The sequence below is a fragment of the Arachis ipaensis genome, chromosome B8, assembly GCF_059453495.1.
Source record: "Arachis ipaensis isolate K30076 ecotype BB chromosome B8, ASM5945349v1, whole genome shotgun sequence".
Taxonomy (NCBI): Eukaryota; Viridiplantae; Streptophyta; class Magnoliopsida; order Fabales; family Fabaceae; genus Arachis; species Arachis ipaensis.
The window spans coordinates 97890569-97907858 of record NC_142443.1 but is presented as its reverse complement, the minus strand read 5'-3'; the positions used below and the strand labels follow the sequence as shown (position 1 = coordinate 97907858).

The 17290-nt window shown below is 40.3% G+C and overlaps 1 non-coding gene across 1 annotated transcript; it reads left to right on the top strand.

Annotated features, from left to right (window-relative positions):
- Positions 1-11549: 11549 nt before the first annotated feature.
- Positions 11550-11656, top strand: LOC148548951 (small nucleolar RNA R71). Its single transcript, XR_015897856.1, has one exon. It is a non-coding gene; the product is annotated as a small nucleolar RNA R71 (small nucleolar RNA).
- Positions 11657-17290: the final 5634 nt, after the last annotated feature.

Below are 17290 nucleotides of genomic sequence, written 5' to 3'. Positions count from 1 at the left end.
CTTTTCTAAATTCACTATTTTTCCATTGGTGTTGTATTTTCTACCCACTGTTGACTATTTCGTCCATTATTCTGATGCTTAATGACTTGTTTTACATTGTTGGGTGCTATTATTTATATGTCAATGCCAATCTTTTATGATACTTGTATTTCTTTTGCATTGACATGAATTTATATTGTCTTCCATGACCCATTTTCTCTCCCTCCTTATTGCATTTCTTGCACTATTGATATGCCATGTCCCTATATTGTTCTCTCACTTACATGTTGTAACTACCATGTAGTTGAGAATCTTATTATTCGGCAATTGCCCACATATATTTTATTTATTTTCATATCTTTGTTTGTGGGTTATTTACCTTCCTTTTCCTCTTCTTTTAGGATAGCCACCAAGAAGGAAAACAGAGGACTTCTAATTGGGGCGAACGGACAAGTCCATCTGCACAATCTTTGGAGAAAAGCATCAGTTGTAACACCCGTCCACTTGCACATCTTTGCATGCACCGAGGACAGTGCAATATTTAAGTGTGGGGAGGTCGATACCGACTTCCGTGGGTTAGTTATTCTCTTCTCAACACCAATGTTTAATTTTCTTTGTTAGTTCATTGTTGCATTTGTATGTTTGATTGCATGTTTGTTAGATTTTATACATATTCTACCACTGCTTGGTTAAAGTAATATATTCTTTTTCAAGACACTTTTTATAGCATTTCACTAATTTAAATTGAACCTTTTTGAACTTGTTTGAAGAAATTTTATTTTGAAACATAGTTTAGAGCTCGAACACACAGAACCAGTGAGATTTTGAGCCTATTGATTAGTTGTATTTTATCAACTAATATTTTATTTATGGTGTGTGTTGTTCTCTCTAAAATTGTAATCTTTGTCTTGCTTGATTCTATATTTCCATGGTTTGATGTATGCATGCACTTATATGATTGAGGCCTTTGTTTCACTGAGCTTACATACCCATATGGCCTTACCCTTTTTAATTATCCTTTGCAAACTAATGTTGAGCCTTTTTAACCCCATTTGTTCTTTACTTTAACTCATCATTAACTCTAAGCGAAAAATAATATTGTCCTTAATTTGAATCCTTGGTTAGCTTAGACTAGTGAGAGTGCTCATGAATTAAGTGTGGGAAAATTGGGTTTGGAAACATTTGGTTTGAGAATTGGGTGTTGTATATCTTTATGAAAATGTGAAAAGAATGTTTAGGACATATTTATGCATTCAATATCTTAATCATATGTATTGAAAAAACAAAACAAACGCGTAAAAAAATAAAAAGAAAAAAAACAAATAATAAAGGGAGACAAATGCCCTAAAGTAAGTGTTCGTAGCAATGCATGTGAGTTGTACTCAAAATTGGGATGCATGAGTATGTGGAAAACATAATTAATGGGTAGTTGGATTTTGCATTTGATTATATGGATTGTCTTAAGTTAGGTGAAAAGTTTGGGTTAATCAAGGATTCAGAATTCAGTCCACTTGACCAAATACATTCCTACCTTGACCCTAACCCCATTACAACCCTTGAAAGACCTCTTGATATGTATATTTGTGCATTAAATTTTTGTTGATTGGTAGAAGAAGAGCAAGCCTTAGAAAGCAAGGTTAGTAGAGAATTGAGAGAATCAAACCTTAAACACTTGAGTGATTAGAGTGTATACACTTCCGGTGAGGGTTCGATGCTCGATCCTTTGTCCCCAGCTTTCACGAGCTTTCTTCTTACAAGTCTTTTTATACTTCATTTTATGATTTGAATTAGTGAAATCCAATTTATATTTGTTCTTGGAGAATTTATTTACTTTTAACCAAGTAGGAAAAAGCACTTTGTATTTAGTTGTATTCATTTAGATAGTTGCATTTCATAAATTCTACCATTCCTCTTCATTCCCTTATAGCTTCTCTAGAGCTTAGCATGAGGACATGCTAATATTTAGGTGTGGGGAGATTTGATGCACCACTATTTCGTGGTACATTTTAGGCTGAATTGAGTGGATTTTATCCATTATTCTCACACTTATGCATATAAATTGTATGTTTTACATTTTCCTTCCTAACTCTGTGTTTTGATTGAAAACATGCTTCTTTGGCCTTAAATTACTAATTTCTAATCTTCTCTTATTACCATTCGATGCCGTGATATGTGTGTTCGGTGTTTTCAGATTTTCCAGGGCAGGAATGGCTTAGAGGATGGAAATAAAGCATGCAAAAGTGGAAGGAACACAAGAAAGTGAGGTTTGGAGAAGCTGGCAGCGATGCACACGCGTAGACGATGCGTACGCGTGACCAGCGCATCAGGCAAGCGACGCGTACGTGTGGATGACGGGTACGAGTGATAAGTGAAAAAGATCATCGACGCATACGCGTGGCTGACGCATACGCGTGACAGAGTGTCACGTGCTGCATTACACAGAAGACGCTGGGGGAGATTTCTGGGCTGCTTTTGGCCTAGTTTCAAGCCTAAAAGTGAAGCTTAGAGGCTGCAAAATGGAGCAGGATGGGGGGGGGGAATCAATCATTCAACACTTCATTCATAATTTTTAGGTTTTAGATGTAGTTTTCTAGAGAGAAAGGCTCTCTCCTCTCTCTAGGATTTATGATTTTTTGGTTTATTTCTTCTCAATTTTGGAATTCTACCTTGCTTCAATTTAGGTTTCTTCTACTTAATTGTGCTATTACTTTAGTTTATCTACTTCTCTCATTGATTCCTTTATTTTGCTTGAAAACAAGCTTCTTTGGCCTTAAATTACTAATTTATAATCTTCTCTTATTACCATTCGATGCCGTGATATGTGTGTTTGGTGTTTTCAGGTTTTTCAGGGCAGGAATGGCTTAGAGGATGGAAATAAAGCATGCAAAAGTGGAAGGAACACAAGAAAGTGAGGTTTGGAGAAGCTGGCAGTGACGGGCACGCGTAGATGACGCGTACGCGTGACCAGCGCATCAGGCAAGCGACGCGTACGCGTGGATGTTGGGTACGCGTGACAAGTGAAAAAGATCATCGATGTGTACGCGTGGCTGACGTGTACGTGTGACAGAGCGTCACGTGCTGCATTACACAGAAGACGCTGGGGGCAATTTCTAGGCTACTTTTGTCCCAGTTTCAAGCCCGAAAGTGAAGCTTAGATGCTGCAAAGTGGAGCGGGATGGGGGGAATCATTCATTCAACACTTCATTCACAATTTTTAGGTTTTAGATGTAGTTTTCTAGAGAGACAGGCTCTCTCCTCTCTCTAGGTTTTAGGGTGTTTTGGTTTATTTCTTAGTTTCAGAATTCTACCTTGCTTCAATTTAGGTTTCTTCTACTTAATTGTTCTATTACTTTAGTTTATCTACTTCTCTAATTGATTCATTTATTTTGCTAATTTAATTTATGATTTCATATGTCACTCTCAATTTTCATTAATGCAATTTATGTTCCTTTATTTTTATTTTGTTAATTCCTCTATTTTTATTTGTTAGTCATTGATGTTTGGTGCACGAATTGTGAATCACACTTTTCACAATTCGTACCACTAACCAGCAAGTGCACTGGGTCGTCCAAGTAATACCTTATGTGAGTAAGGGTCGAATCCCACGGAGATTGTTGGTTTGAAGCAATCTCTGGTTATCTTGTAAATCTCAGTTAGGAGGTCAATTATAATTATCAGTTGACTTGCAAATGAACAAGGGAACATTGATGTGGGTGGAAATTATCTCTCAACAAATTCCCTTCGGCAAGTGTACCGAATTTGTCGTCAAGTAAAAACTCACAATAGAGTGAGGTCGAATCCCACAGGGATTGATTTATCAGGCAACTTTAATTAGAAGAATGTTCTAGTTGAGCGAATCCAGAATTTAGGTTGAGAATTGCAGAAAATAAAATGGCGGGAATGTAAATAACAGAAAAGTAAATGCTAGAATTAAAGGACTGGAAGTAAATGACTGAAAGTAATTGTAGAATTGTAAATGGGAATGGGGAATTTGCTCATAAAAGTGAATGGCAGAAATTAAAGAGAATGGGTAAGATCAGAGATGGGGAGTTCATTGGGCTTAGGAGATGTTGCAATTCTCTGGATCAAGTTCATTTTCATCTCTTCCTCAATCAATGCACTCATTGATCTCCTTGGCAATCCTAATTGATTGAATTACAAATTCAATCTCTCAAATCTTGATCAATAGCCAATTCCTTGGTCAATTGCTCATGAGAAGAGATGAAGTATGGTCACTGATTATACCACATGTATTTCCCAAATCAAGTATTGAGAGGGTTATAGTCACATACCCACCCAAACCCAATTTGGTCCAGCATGAGAAAGTATTTCTAGCTTGATCTCTTCATTCCTCTTTCAAGGTTCAGAAGAGATCCAAGTTTGAATAGCTTCTTTTCCAAGATAACTACCCAATTGGATGAAGATCGAAAGCTTTCAAGTAAAAATCAAGAGAAAAGATAGAAGAAGAATAATGAAAATTAGTATTGATCCATCAAACTACAACAGAGCTCCCTAACCCAATGAAAGGGGTTTAGTTGTTCATAGCTCTAGAAAATGAAAACAAAGATGGAGAATACATCATAAAACTAGAAAATGCAGAGAAGGTAAAATACAGAGAGTAGTTCTCTTTTCCAACTTTTAGAACTCCTAAACAATTCAAAGCTACTCCTATATATACTACTTTTCTCAGCTTCTAGTTGGCTCTTCAAGTCTTGGGCCTTTGGATCTTGAGTTTGAAGCAGTTCTCTTCTTCATTTGGGCTTGGCTTTACTTGCAGAGAGAAAATGTGAAGTGGGCAGAGACTTTAGCTCAGGACGTTAGGGGTGTTAACGTTTAGTGAAAATATGAGTTCGAGAACGTTAGTGACAATCAACTTTCTCACTAACGTTCCTAAGTAAAAGCCATGTTAACTTCAACGTTAGTGGCACAAACGTTGCCACTAACGTTGCCTCTAAGTCCTTCGCACACGTTATTGAGACTTAACATTCCCAATAACTTTGAAAAGCCCCCTTTGTTACCACGTTAGAGCCCACGTTAACTTAGTTAACGTGGCTCTTTAACGTGGGCTTGCCATCCTTCGAGAATGTTAGTGACACTCAACATTGTCACTAACGTTCCAAGGTGCCCCTATGTCTCACGTTAGAGTCCACGTTAACTAGGTTAACGTGGCTTCTAACGTGGCCATGCTTAGCCATCCCCAACATTAGTGACAATGTTGAGTGTCACTAACGTTGGCTATTCTTTCACTCATCAACGTTAGCTTCCACGTTAACTAAGTTAACGTGGAAGTTAACGTGGCTCCTTGGGGGGTTGTGTGGTTGCCTCCAACGTTAGTGACAATGTTGGGTGTCACTAACGTTGTCGACCACTCTTGCTTCTTACGTTAGCTCCCACGTTAACCAAGTTAACGTGGGAGTTAACGTGGTATGTTTCTCCTTAGGCCAACGTTAGTGACAATGTTGAATGTCACTAACGTTGGCGCTTCTTCCCCCTTTTAACGTTAGAGGCCACGTTAACCAAGTTAACGTGGACTCTAACGTGGCCACTTGTGAGCATTTGCCAACGTTAGTGACAATGTTAAGTGTCACTAACGTTGGCTCAACTTCCCCTCTCCATGTTAGAGTTCACGTTAACTTAGTTAACGTGACTCTTAACGTGGTCAATGATGGCTTCGAGAGCGTTATTGGCAATCACTTTTCTCATTAACTTTGCAAGTTACCTCCCATTCCTTGCTTCCTTTGGTCCTGAAATCAAGCAATAGAGCGCATCAAAGTTCTAGTCCAAATCATGGGCAATGCAGCATATAATTTGTCACTAAACTCATGCAAAATCCTCATGAAATAATGTAAAATGCACAATGTATGCTTGAATCAAGGTGTAAGTGAATATCTACCCAAAACTTGCTTATTTCCTAAGAGAATGCATGAAACTATCCTAAAAACAGTAAAGAAAAGGTCAGTGAAACTGGCCAAGATGCCCTGGCATCACAACACCAAACTTAAAGCTTGCTTGTCCCTAAGCAAGTATTGGAACAAGAGAATGATGAATGGAATGCCAAGAGCAATGAGTCATTCTTGTGGAAGTCATATCACTGATTTTATGGTGGTTTCATGCATAGCAACTTAGGTTCATTCCTTTACTGGCTTTCAGACCTTTATCATGTCCTAAAACACTCACTTTGCTTACATCCCATGAGACTTTTATTCATTGATCCCTTTATTGTCATTTCAGAGCTTATTGGTGTTCTTAGGCTAAGTGCTCTGTAAGGGGGCAACTTTTTAAGATAAGCTTTCAGCCAACACTCCCGAACCAGTTGGTTCAAGGTGCTAGGTGTTGAAGCACCCCTAAGGACTTACTCCCTCAAGTCTCTCCCCCATACATACACACCATAGGCACATAGTTCATTTATTTTCCTTCTTGAGACCTTGGTGTCCAACACCTCTTTGGGTTACTAAATGCTCTGTGGTGAGGGTTACTCTTGATAATGGACTTTCAGCTGATAATCCCGGGTTAGTTAACCCAAGTTACCAAGTGATAAAGCACCCCTAAGAGCTTATTCATACAAGTAGATCCCTCACACAGGAACACCACAGACACATATCTTAAGATCAGAACCATTGGTGCCTAGCCTTATTGCTTACTCTTTTTCTTTTGTTTTTCCACTCTCATTATTCTTTTCTCTTTCTCTTATTAGGATCTTGTCATATACTTAGTCTCATGAGTATATTTAAAGCAAAGTATTCAGGCCAGATAGTTGTCATCCCACCTTATGGTTGAACCAACTTAGCTAACTTATGATCATACCACAAACTCATGAATGTACTCCATAGTATGAACTCTACTCTGGTCTTTTGAAACATAAACATTCTCTCTTCATTTGATTTAAAGGGACAAGCATACAAGTAAGTTAAGGAGGATGCAGTGACATAAAGACTAGCACACATACACCTATTCAGAAAGAAAACTTAAAAGACAGAATTTAAAAAGATTTAAACTAACATGGAAGCATGTTCTATTTCATACAAGATCTTCCTTATTTAAAGCATAGAAAACGATAAACTAAAAAGAACTCCACCACCTGTCATTCATGTGGATGCCCATGCTCCCATCCTTGCTTGTCCTCATTGTGTCTCTCTTGAGTGCTTGTACTTCCACTTCCCTTGCCTTTTCCAAGCAGTTTCTTCCAGAAGCCAGTATCTTCCATCTTCTTCTTTAGTGCTTCTTTCTGTTGTTTCACCTTCCCTTCTTCTTGCTCTACCAATTCTTTTTGGACCTCATCATATGTGGGAATGGCATAGTGGAGATGATGCAATTGATTAGACATGTAATTCAACTTGGCTTGAGTGTTTACATAGAACTCCTCCCTATGTAGTTGCCTTCCTTCATTGAGTACACTGAACTCATTGAAAGTTTTTATTTGGGCTATTTGCCGCTGGTTGAGTTCTTGCAAGTGCTTCTCTTGAAGCTCTTGCCTCTCATTCACTTGGTTGATGGCTTGAGTGAGCTGGGAGTAGTGTTCCTGCTGCTGCTCCATTTGTTGTTTTTGCCATGCTTCCTGTTGGCTCAGCCAGTTGGATTGAAGGTTCAGTATTTGCTCTTGTCCTTCCATATGTCTCATCCCCAGATCCTCAATGGCTCTTAGAAGGTGACTCATATTCAAATTGGCTGGATCATAATACTCTCCTTGTTGATATTCTTCCTGATGAGGTTTCTCTTGGTGAACTCTTTCTTTTGCTTTTGGTTTCCCTATTTGTGGTCTTCTTTGTTGCTGAGCAGGTGTAGTATAAACCAATCGCTCAAGTGTAACTGGCCTCCCTGGGTTCACCCAGTCTGGATTGCTGTCCTCAAATACTACCTTGGCCTTGTTGCATAGGCAGAGAATGGTGCTGGGGTACCAAAGCCTGGCACCTGAATCAACCTTCTCAGCCGAATCTTGAATCCCCTCGGCGATGAGCTCATTCACATTGATTTCCCCACCCTGTATTAAGCAATGCACCATAGTAGCTCGATTGATGTTTACCTCTGAATTATTTGCAGCTGGTAGGATGGACCTCCTTACGAGTTCAAACAACCCCTTGGCTTAAGGGCTCAGGTCTCCCCTCTTGATGAACTTGGGTCTCCCATCTGTGTACCTCTCCCAGTCAGCTGCTATAATACAGATGTCTGACACTATCTCTGAGAGCTCATCATTATCAGGGCTTCTACTTATCCTTGCCTGATAACTGTCCTCATCAAAATGAGGTAATTTCAGGTGAAGAGCTCTTGTTATGGCATTTGGGCTGAAGTCCACCTCCTTTCCTCTCATGTAACTTTTGAAGGTTCGGGCCTTGGTTTTATCTTCTCTTACTACATTTGCATAAAATTCTTTGATGAGGTTTCCATTGATCTTCCCCTCTGGACTTGTGAGCAATTTCCACCCCCTCTGTTTGATTTTCTCCAGAATTTGTGGTGACTCATTTGCATTGATTTGGAAGATTAACTCTGGCAATATCTTTCTGGCCCTTATCCGTTCGAATTCACGTTCATGAAAGGCAGCTTTGAATCTCTTCTCATCGAAAGGAACACTCTCCATGGGTTCCTTCCTCTTTTGCCTCTTTGAGCTTGATGATGCCATGAATTGAGTTGCTGTTTTGAAGGGGGGAGGGGGGTTGGAGGATACTGATAGATGAGGAATAGGTTGGCTAGGACATAGTGTGATGAAGGGGTTGATCAAGCCAAAAGTATGAAGTATGGAGAGTTAGAATTTGAGTGTGAGGAATGAGCATGCACTAAGGTTCACTTATATAGGGAGATCACGAGTGGATGGAAGGTGTGGATTGCAAGGATTGTTGCTTGATGGACGGTTGGGGTTGTGTATGAAGGAAGGACAAGGATCATCACTTGATGAGAGTGATTGGTTCGGTCTTCAAGGGTCTTCCTTCTCCAATGTTGCATGGCAACGTTTCCCCATGCGTTCCCTCTTGAGAGATGTGTGTAGTGTTCTTCATTAAGTGGCGGAATCTCCCCCTATTTAATTGTCCAATCAATCCCCTTCAATGCTCTTTTCCTTTTTCCTATAAAGATTTAAAATAAGGAAATTAATATCATAAAAATCAAACTCTACGGCTAGAATAATAAAGAGAAGAAAAAGAGTTTGTATATTTATGAATTTCAACTAGCCAACTACTTGTGTATCCTTATAGGCAGATTGATGGCACCTTGGGGTGACACCAAACTTAGTTTGGAGCACTGTGATGAAAAGTTTTGTTCAAAGCTCCAAGAGTTCTGCTTTGAACACCAAACTTGTTCTTCACTATATACTGCATGATAAAGATTTCACCAAGTGTTTGTCAAGTTTGGGTTGAAATTCATAAACATTGATTTATTCACTATTTTAAAAACATATAAAACATGGGTTGCCTCCCATGAAACGCTTCTTTAGCGTCACTAGCTTGACGTTTTTCCCTCATCAGGGTGGTTGGTAGTGCTTAAAGTCCTCCCCTCTTGCTGTGGACTTATATCCATTGGTTGGATCAATGATCTCCACATGTTCCAGGGAAAGAACTCTGTTGATAGTGAAGACCTTAGGTAACTGAGATGGTACAGTGGGGAGATTAGGGGGAATATCTGGGAAGTAAGCTGAGACAACTCTATCCCCTGGAGAGAAGTCTTCCGTAGGGATCTTCTTGTTCCTCCACCTCCTTGGTACCTTCTTCTTTGTTTCTTTTGAGGTTGCCTTGCCCTCGATGACCTCTTTTTCTAAAGGAGTTGTGATGCTGTCTTTACCTGCCTCTAGAGGTTTAGGTTCTTCCAATTTTTCCTTGAGCTGTGGCAATTGCTGTTTTCCTTGTTTATCAATTAAGGGGATCTCAGAATGAACTGGCTGTGCTTCAGTGCTTGTCTCCTCTTCCAGTGTCTCATTATCATTTGTGCTTAGTTCCTTGTCCTCTTGATTTGTTTCTTGTGAGAGTTTGAAAACATTGAAGCTGAGTTGTTCATCATGGATTCTCAATATTAGCTCCCCTTTCTCTACATCGATAAGTGCTCTGGCCGTAGCTAGGAATGGTCTTCCCAATATGATTGGGTGAGTATGACTCTCTTCCATGTCTAGTATGACAAAGTCTGTTAGGAGAAAGTATTTCCCAACCTTTAGCAACACATTTTCCACCACTCCTATTGCTTGCTTTTGAGTTTTGTCAGCCAGTCTGATGATTACATCTGTGGGTATTATCTCATTGATCTGCAGCCTCTTCACCAGGGATAAGGGCAGTAAGTTGATGCTGGCCCCCAAATCACATAGTGCTCTATCAAACATAGTTTCACCTATGGCACAAGAGATGTGAAAGCTCCCTGGGTCTCTTCTTTTTGTAGGCAACTCAGGTTGAATAAGGGCACTACATTCCTTGTTCATCACTATAGTCTGGCCTCCTTTGAGTGAGCTTTTCCTGGGAAGAAGTTCTTTCATATACTTGATGAAAGCAGGCATTTGTTGAATTGCCTTGATGAATGGTATGTTTACATGCAGAGATGCAAACAAGTCTAGGAACCTTGAGTATATTCTCTTTCCCACAGCACCATTGAGCAGTTGAGGGAAGGATGCATAGAGCTTCAGCAGCTCTTGTTGTGAGATTTCTGGTTCTTGGTGATCTCTATCCTCCTCCTTTGTTGAGTTGTCTTCAGGTTGTTCGAAAAGTTTGCCTTGCTTGTCTTCAGTCTCTTGATCACTTGTAGTGACCATTTTGCAATCTTCCCATCTTACTTTCTTTGCTTCTCCTTTGGGGTTTTTCTCCGTGTCACTTGGGAAGCTATCGGTAGGTTTGGGAATCTTCTCAGCTAAACATCCCACCTAGAATTCCAGCTTTCTAATGGTCTCTCCCTGGTTCTTAATATTGGCTCGCACCTCCTCCTTGAACACCTTATTTTCTTGAATCTCTTGGCATATTCCTTCAAGTAAGGTTTCAATATTAGAGAGCTTGTCATCAATTGATGGTTGATTCGGAGCAGATGTGCTGTTTTGGTTTTGATAGGCGTGTGGAGAAGTGTTGTTGTGGGGGTGTTGAGATGTCCTCTGTGTGAATTGTTGGTGAGCTGCATTATTGTTGGAGTTGTAACGTCTCTAGTCTTGGTTTTGATCTTGCTGACTTCCCCACCCAAAGTTTGGGTGGTTTCTCCATCCAGGGTTGTAGGTCTTGGAGTATGGATCATAGTTTTGCCTTGGTGAATTCCCAATGTAGTTGGCTTGCTCCTGACTACCCTCTACTTCTTCATTCACTCCTTCTTGGGTTGTTGATGAAGTGGAGATTGCTGCTACTTGGTTCTTTTCCATCTTCTTGGTGAGGTCAGCCAGCTGCTGGGTAATGAGCTTGTTTTGGGCCAACAGAGCATCTACATTGTTTAGCTCCATTACTCCTCTTGTGTTCCCTCTTTCGGAAGCATAGAAGTAGTCGTTTTCTGCTACTGTTTCAATAACATCTATGGCTTCCTCAATAGTCTTCTTCTTGTTCAAAGATCCTCCGGATGAATGGTCTACGGCCTTCTTTGACTCATAAGAGAGCCCTTCATAGAAAATGTGCAGCTGCACCCATACGTTGAACATATCTGGTGGGCACCTCCTTGTAAGGTCTTTAAACCTCTCCCATGCTTCATATAGAGTCTCACCATCTTGTTGCCTGAAAGTTTGGACCTCAGCTCTCAGCCTATTGATTCGTTGAGGAGGGTAAAATCTTGCTAAGAATTTGTTCACCACGTCTTCCCAAGTTGTCAAGGTTTCCCTTGGGAAAGATTCCAGCCACTTGGCTGCTTTGTCCCTGAGTGAGAATGGAAATAAGAGCAGTCTATAGGCGTCAGGATTAACACCATTAGACTTCACTGTGTCACATATTCTCAGGAAGGTGGTTAAATGTTGATTGGGGTCTTCTTGAACACCTCCTCCAAATGAACAGTTGTTCTGAACAAGGGTGATGAGCTGTGGATTAAGTTCAAAATTGTTGGCATGGATTGTTGGCTTTTGGATGCTACTTCCACAATTGCCTGGATGTCTACTTTCCAACGCAATTGAGAGAGCGCCATTTGAAGTTTTGTAGCTCCAGAAAATCCATTTTGAGTGCAGGAAGTTCAGAATCCAACAGCATCAGCAGTCCTTTTTCAGCCTGAATCAGATTTTTGCTCAGCTCCCTCAATTTCAGCCAGAAAATACCTGAAATCACATAAAAACACACAAACTCATAGTAAAGTCCAGAAATGTGATTTTTAATTAAAATAATAAAAATATACTAAAAACCAACTAAATCATACTAAAAACTAAGTAAAAATAATGCCAAAAAGCGTATAAATTATCCGCTCATCACAACACTAAAATTAAATTGTTGCTTGTCCCCAAGCAACTAAAAACAAAGTAGGATAAAAAGAAGAGAATATACAATGAATTCCAAAAACATCTATGAAGATCAGTGTTAATTAGATGAGCGGGGCTATTAGCTTTTTGCTTCTGAACAATTTTGGCATCTCACATTATCCTGTGAAGTTCAGAATGATTGGCATCTATAGGAACTCAGAATTTAGATAGTGTTATTGATTCTCCTAGTTCAGTATGTTGATTCTTGAACACAGCTACTTTATGAGTCTTGGCCGTGGCCCTAAGCACTCTGTTTTCCAGTATTACCACCAGATACATACATGCCATAGACACATAACTAGGTGAACCTTTTCAGATTGTGACTCAGCTTTGCAAAAGTCCCCAATTAGAGGTGTCCAGGGTTCTTAAGCACAATCTATTTTTTTTTACTTTGGACCTCGACTTTAACCGCTCAGTCTCAAGTTTTCACTTGACACCTTCACGCCACAAGCACATGGTTAGGGACAGCTTGGTTTAGCCGCTAAGGCTAGGATTTTATTCCTTTAGGCCCTCCTATCCACTGATGCTCAAAGCCTTGGATCCTTTTTATTACCCTTGCCTTTTGGTTTTAAGGGCTATTGGCTTTTTGCTCTTGCCTTTTGGTTTAAAGAGCTTTTGGCTTTTTCTGCTTGCTTTTTTTTTTCGCAATTTTTTTTGCAAGCTTTGTTCTTCACTGCTTTTTTTTCCTTCAAGAATCATTTTTATGATTTTTCAGATTATCAAATAATATTTCTCCTTTTTCATCATTCTTTCAAGAGCCAACAATTTTAACATTCATAAACAACAAATTCAAAAGAAATATGCACTGTTCAAGCATTCATTCAGAAAACAAAAAGTATTGTCACCACATCAAAATAATTAAACTATTTTAAAATTCGAAATTCATGTACTTCTTTTTCTTTTTCAGAAAACAATTTTCATTTAAGAAAGGTGATGGATTCATAGGACATTCATATCTTTAAGACATAGACACTTAGATACTAGTGATCATATAGTAAAGACACAAACATAATTAAACATGAAGCATAGTAAACGAAAAACAGGAAAATAAGAACAAGGAGATTAAGGAATGGGTCCACCTTAATGAGGGTGGCGTCTTCCTCTTCTTGAAGAACCAATGGTGCTCTTGAGCTCCTCTATGTCTCTTCCTTGCCTTTGTTGCTCTTTCCTCATAGCTCTTTGATCTGCAGTCAATTGCTCTACCACTGAATTATGGAAAAACAAAAGCAATGCTTTTACCACACCAAACTTAAAAGTTTGCTCGTCCTCGAGAAAAAGAAGAAAGAAGTGGAGAAGATAGAGGAGATGGAAGTGTATGAATGGGTGGGTTTGGGAGGGAAATGGTTTGAATTTGAATGGTGAGGTAGGTGGGGATCCTGTGGGGTCCACAGATCCAGTGGGGTCAAGGATTTAGTATCCCTGCTCCAATTAGGCGTACAAAATGCCCTTACTGTGCAATCCTGGCATTGGATGCTAGACTGCTGCCTGTTTCTGGCATTAAACGCCCAAATGTAGCCTGTTTCTGGCATTTAACGCCAGACTGATGCTTGTTTCTGGCGTTAAACGCCAGCTTGGTGCTTGTTTCTGGCATTAAACGCCAGACAGATGCTTGTTTCTGGCGTTTAAACGCCAGAATGATCTTCCTCCAGGGTGTGCTATTTTTCATGCTGTTTTTCATTATGTTTTTGATTTTCCATTTGTTTTTGTGACTTCACATGATCATCAACCTAAAGAAAACATAAAATAGCCATGGAAAATAAATAGATATAATTAAATAACATTGTGTTGCCTCCCAACAAGCGCTTCTTTAATGTCAATAGCTTGACAGTGAGCTCTCATGGAGCCTCACAGATAATCAGAGCAAGGTTGGGACCTCCCAACACTAAACTTAGAGTTTGAATGTGGGGGCTTTGGTTGACTCTGCAGTGAGAGAAGCTTTTCATGCTTCCTCTCCATGGTTACAGAAGGAAAGGTTTCAGAGATCTCAGTAGGAGGGAGGGATGCTCCTGCTACTGGTTTTATCCGGGACAGGTGATCAGCTACTTGATTCTCTGTTCCTTTTCTGTCTCTTATTTCTATATCAAACTCTTGCAGAAGCAACACCCATCTTATGAGCCTGGGCTTTGAATCCTGCTTTGTGAGTAGATATTTAAGAGCAGCATGGTCAGTGTACACAATCACTTTTGATCCTACTAAGTAGGATCTAAACTTGTCAATGGCATAAACCACTGCAAGTAATTCTTTTTCTGTGGTTGTGTAATTTTTTGGGCATCATTTAAAACACTTCTAGCATAATAAATGACATGCAGAAGCTTGTTATGCCTCTGTCCCAATACTGCACCAATAGTATGGTCACTAGCATCACACATTAGTTCGAAGGGTAATATCCAGTCTGGTGTAGAAATAACTGGTGCTGTGACCAGCTTAGCTTTCAGGGTCTCAAACGCCTGCAGACACTTTGTGTCAAACACAAATGGCGTGTCAGCAGCTAGCAGATTGCTCAGAGGTTTTGCAATTTTTGAAAAATCCTTTATAAACTTTCTATAGAATCCTGCATGCCCCAGAAAGCTTCTGATTGCCTTATCATTGGCAGTTGGTGGTAATTTTTCAATTACTTCAACTTTAGCTTGATCCACCTCTATTTCCTTGTTTGAAATTTTATGCCCAAGGACAATCCCTTCAGTCACCATAAAGTGACATTTTTCCCAGTTTAAAACTAGGTTGGTCTCTTGGCATCTTTTCAGAACAAGTGCTAAATGGTTAAGGCAGGAGCTGAATGAGTCTCCAAATACTGAAAAGTCATCCATGAAGACTTCCATAAACTTCTCTACCTTATCAGAGAAGATAGAGAGCATGCACCTCTGAAAGGTTGCAAGTGCATTACACAGACCAAAAGGCATCCTTCTGTAGGCAAACACTCCAGAAGGACATGTGAATGCTGTTTTCTCTTGGTCCTGAGGATCTACTGCAATTTGGTTGTAACCTGAATAGCCATCCAAAAAGCAGTAATATTCATGACCTGCTAGTCTCTCTAGTATCTGGTCTATGAATGGTAAAGGAAAATGATCCTTCCTGGTGGCTGTATTGAGCCTTCTGTAGTCAATACACATACGCCACCCTGTAACTGTTCTTGTAGGAACCAGTTCATTCTTTTCATTATGAACCACTGTCATTCCTCCCTTCTTAGGGACAACATGGACAAGGCTTACCCAGGGGCTATCAGAAATAGGATAGATAATCCCAGCCTCCAGTAACTTAGTGACCTCTTTCTGCACCACCTCCTTAATGGCGGGATTTAGCCGCCTCTGTCGTTGAACCATTGGCTTAGCATCATCCTCCAATAGGATCTTGTGCATGCATCTGGCTGGGCTAATGCCCTTAAGATCACTTATGGACCACCCAAGAGCTGTCTTGTATGTCCTTAGCACCTGAATTAGTGCTTTCTCTTCCTGTGGCCCTAAAGCAGAGCTTATGATTACAGGAAAAGTGTCACCTTCTCCCAGAAATGCATATTTCAGGGATGGTGGTAGTGGTTTAACCTTGGGTTTAGGAGGTTTCTCCTCTTCCTGAGGAGTTTTCAGAGGTTCTTTTATTTCCTCTGGTTCCTCCAGATCAGGCTGAACATCTTTAAAAATGTCCTCTAGCTCTGATTCGAGACTCTCAGTCATATGGACCGCTTCCACCAGGGAGTCAATAATATCAACGCCCAGGCAGTTGTCTGATGTGTCTGGATGTTGCATAGCTTTGACAACATTCAACTTAAACTCATCCTCATGGACTCTCAGGATTATCTCCCCTTTTTGGACGTCAATGAGGGTTCGTCCAGTTGCTAGGAATGGTCTTCCTAGAATGAGAGTTGCACTCTTGTGCTCCTCCATTTCCAGCACTACAAAGTCAGTAGGGAAGGCAAATAGCCCAACCTTGACAATTATGTCCTCAATTATGCCTGATGGGTATTTAATGGAGCCATCAGCAAGTTGAAGACAGATCCAGGTTGGTTTGACCTCTTCAGTCAAGCCAAGCTTTCTGATAGTGGATGCAGGGATTAGGTTGATGCTTGCCCCAAGATCACATAGAGCTGTCTTTGTGCAGTTACCCTCTAATATGCACGGTATCATAAAGCTCCCGGGATCTTTAAGCTTTTCTGGGAAGCTTTTCAGAATGACTGCACTGCATTCTTCAGTGAGGAGAACTCTTTCAGTTTCTCTCCAATCCTTCTTATGACTCAAGATATCTTTCATGAACTTGGCATAAGAGGGTATTTGCTCAAGTGCCTCTGCAAACGGAATCTTTATTTCAAGAGTCCTGAGATAGTCTGCAAAGCAGGCAAATTGCTTATCCTGCTCCTCTTTGCGGAGTTTTTGAGGATAAGGCATCTTGGCTTTGTATTCCTCAACCTTAGTTGCTGCAGATTTATTTCCTACAGAGGTAGGTTGAGAAGCCTTCTTGAGGGATTTATTATCAGCACTTGCAGGTGTCTGATCCCTCACTGGCATTTGAAAGCCAGGGTTGGAAGCTGGAGTGGCGTTAGACGCCAACTCCTCATCTGTTCCTGGTGTCTGAACGCCAGAACTGTGCTTCCTTTGGGCGTTCAACGCCAGTTCCTTGCTTGTTTCTGGCGTTGAACGCCAGTCTTGAGCATGGTTTGGGCGTTCAGCGCCAGTCTTCCACCCAATTTCTGGCGTTTTAGCGCCAGAATTATTTTTCCCCGGGCTCTTACTGTCCTCAGATGGAATTTAGGTAGTTTGCTCATTTCTTGGCTTCCTGCTGCCTTGAGGTGGGGTATTTAATGTTTTCACACTTCTTAATTGAACTGCTTGGCATTCTTCTGTTATTTGTTTTGACAGCTGCTGCTTTGTTTGCTTTAATTGTTCTTCCATATTTATATTAGCCATCCTTGTCTCTTGTAGTCTCTCCTTGAATTTGGCTAACTGTTTT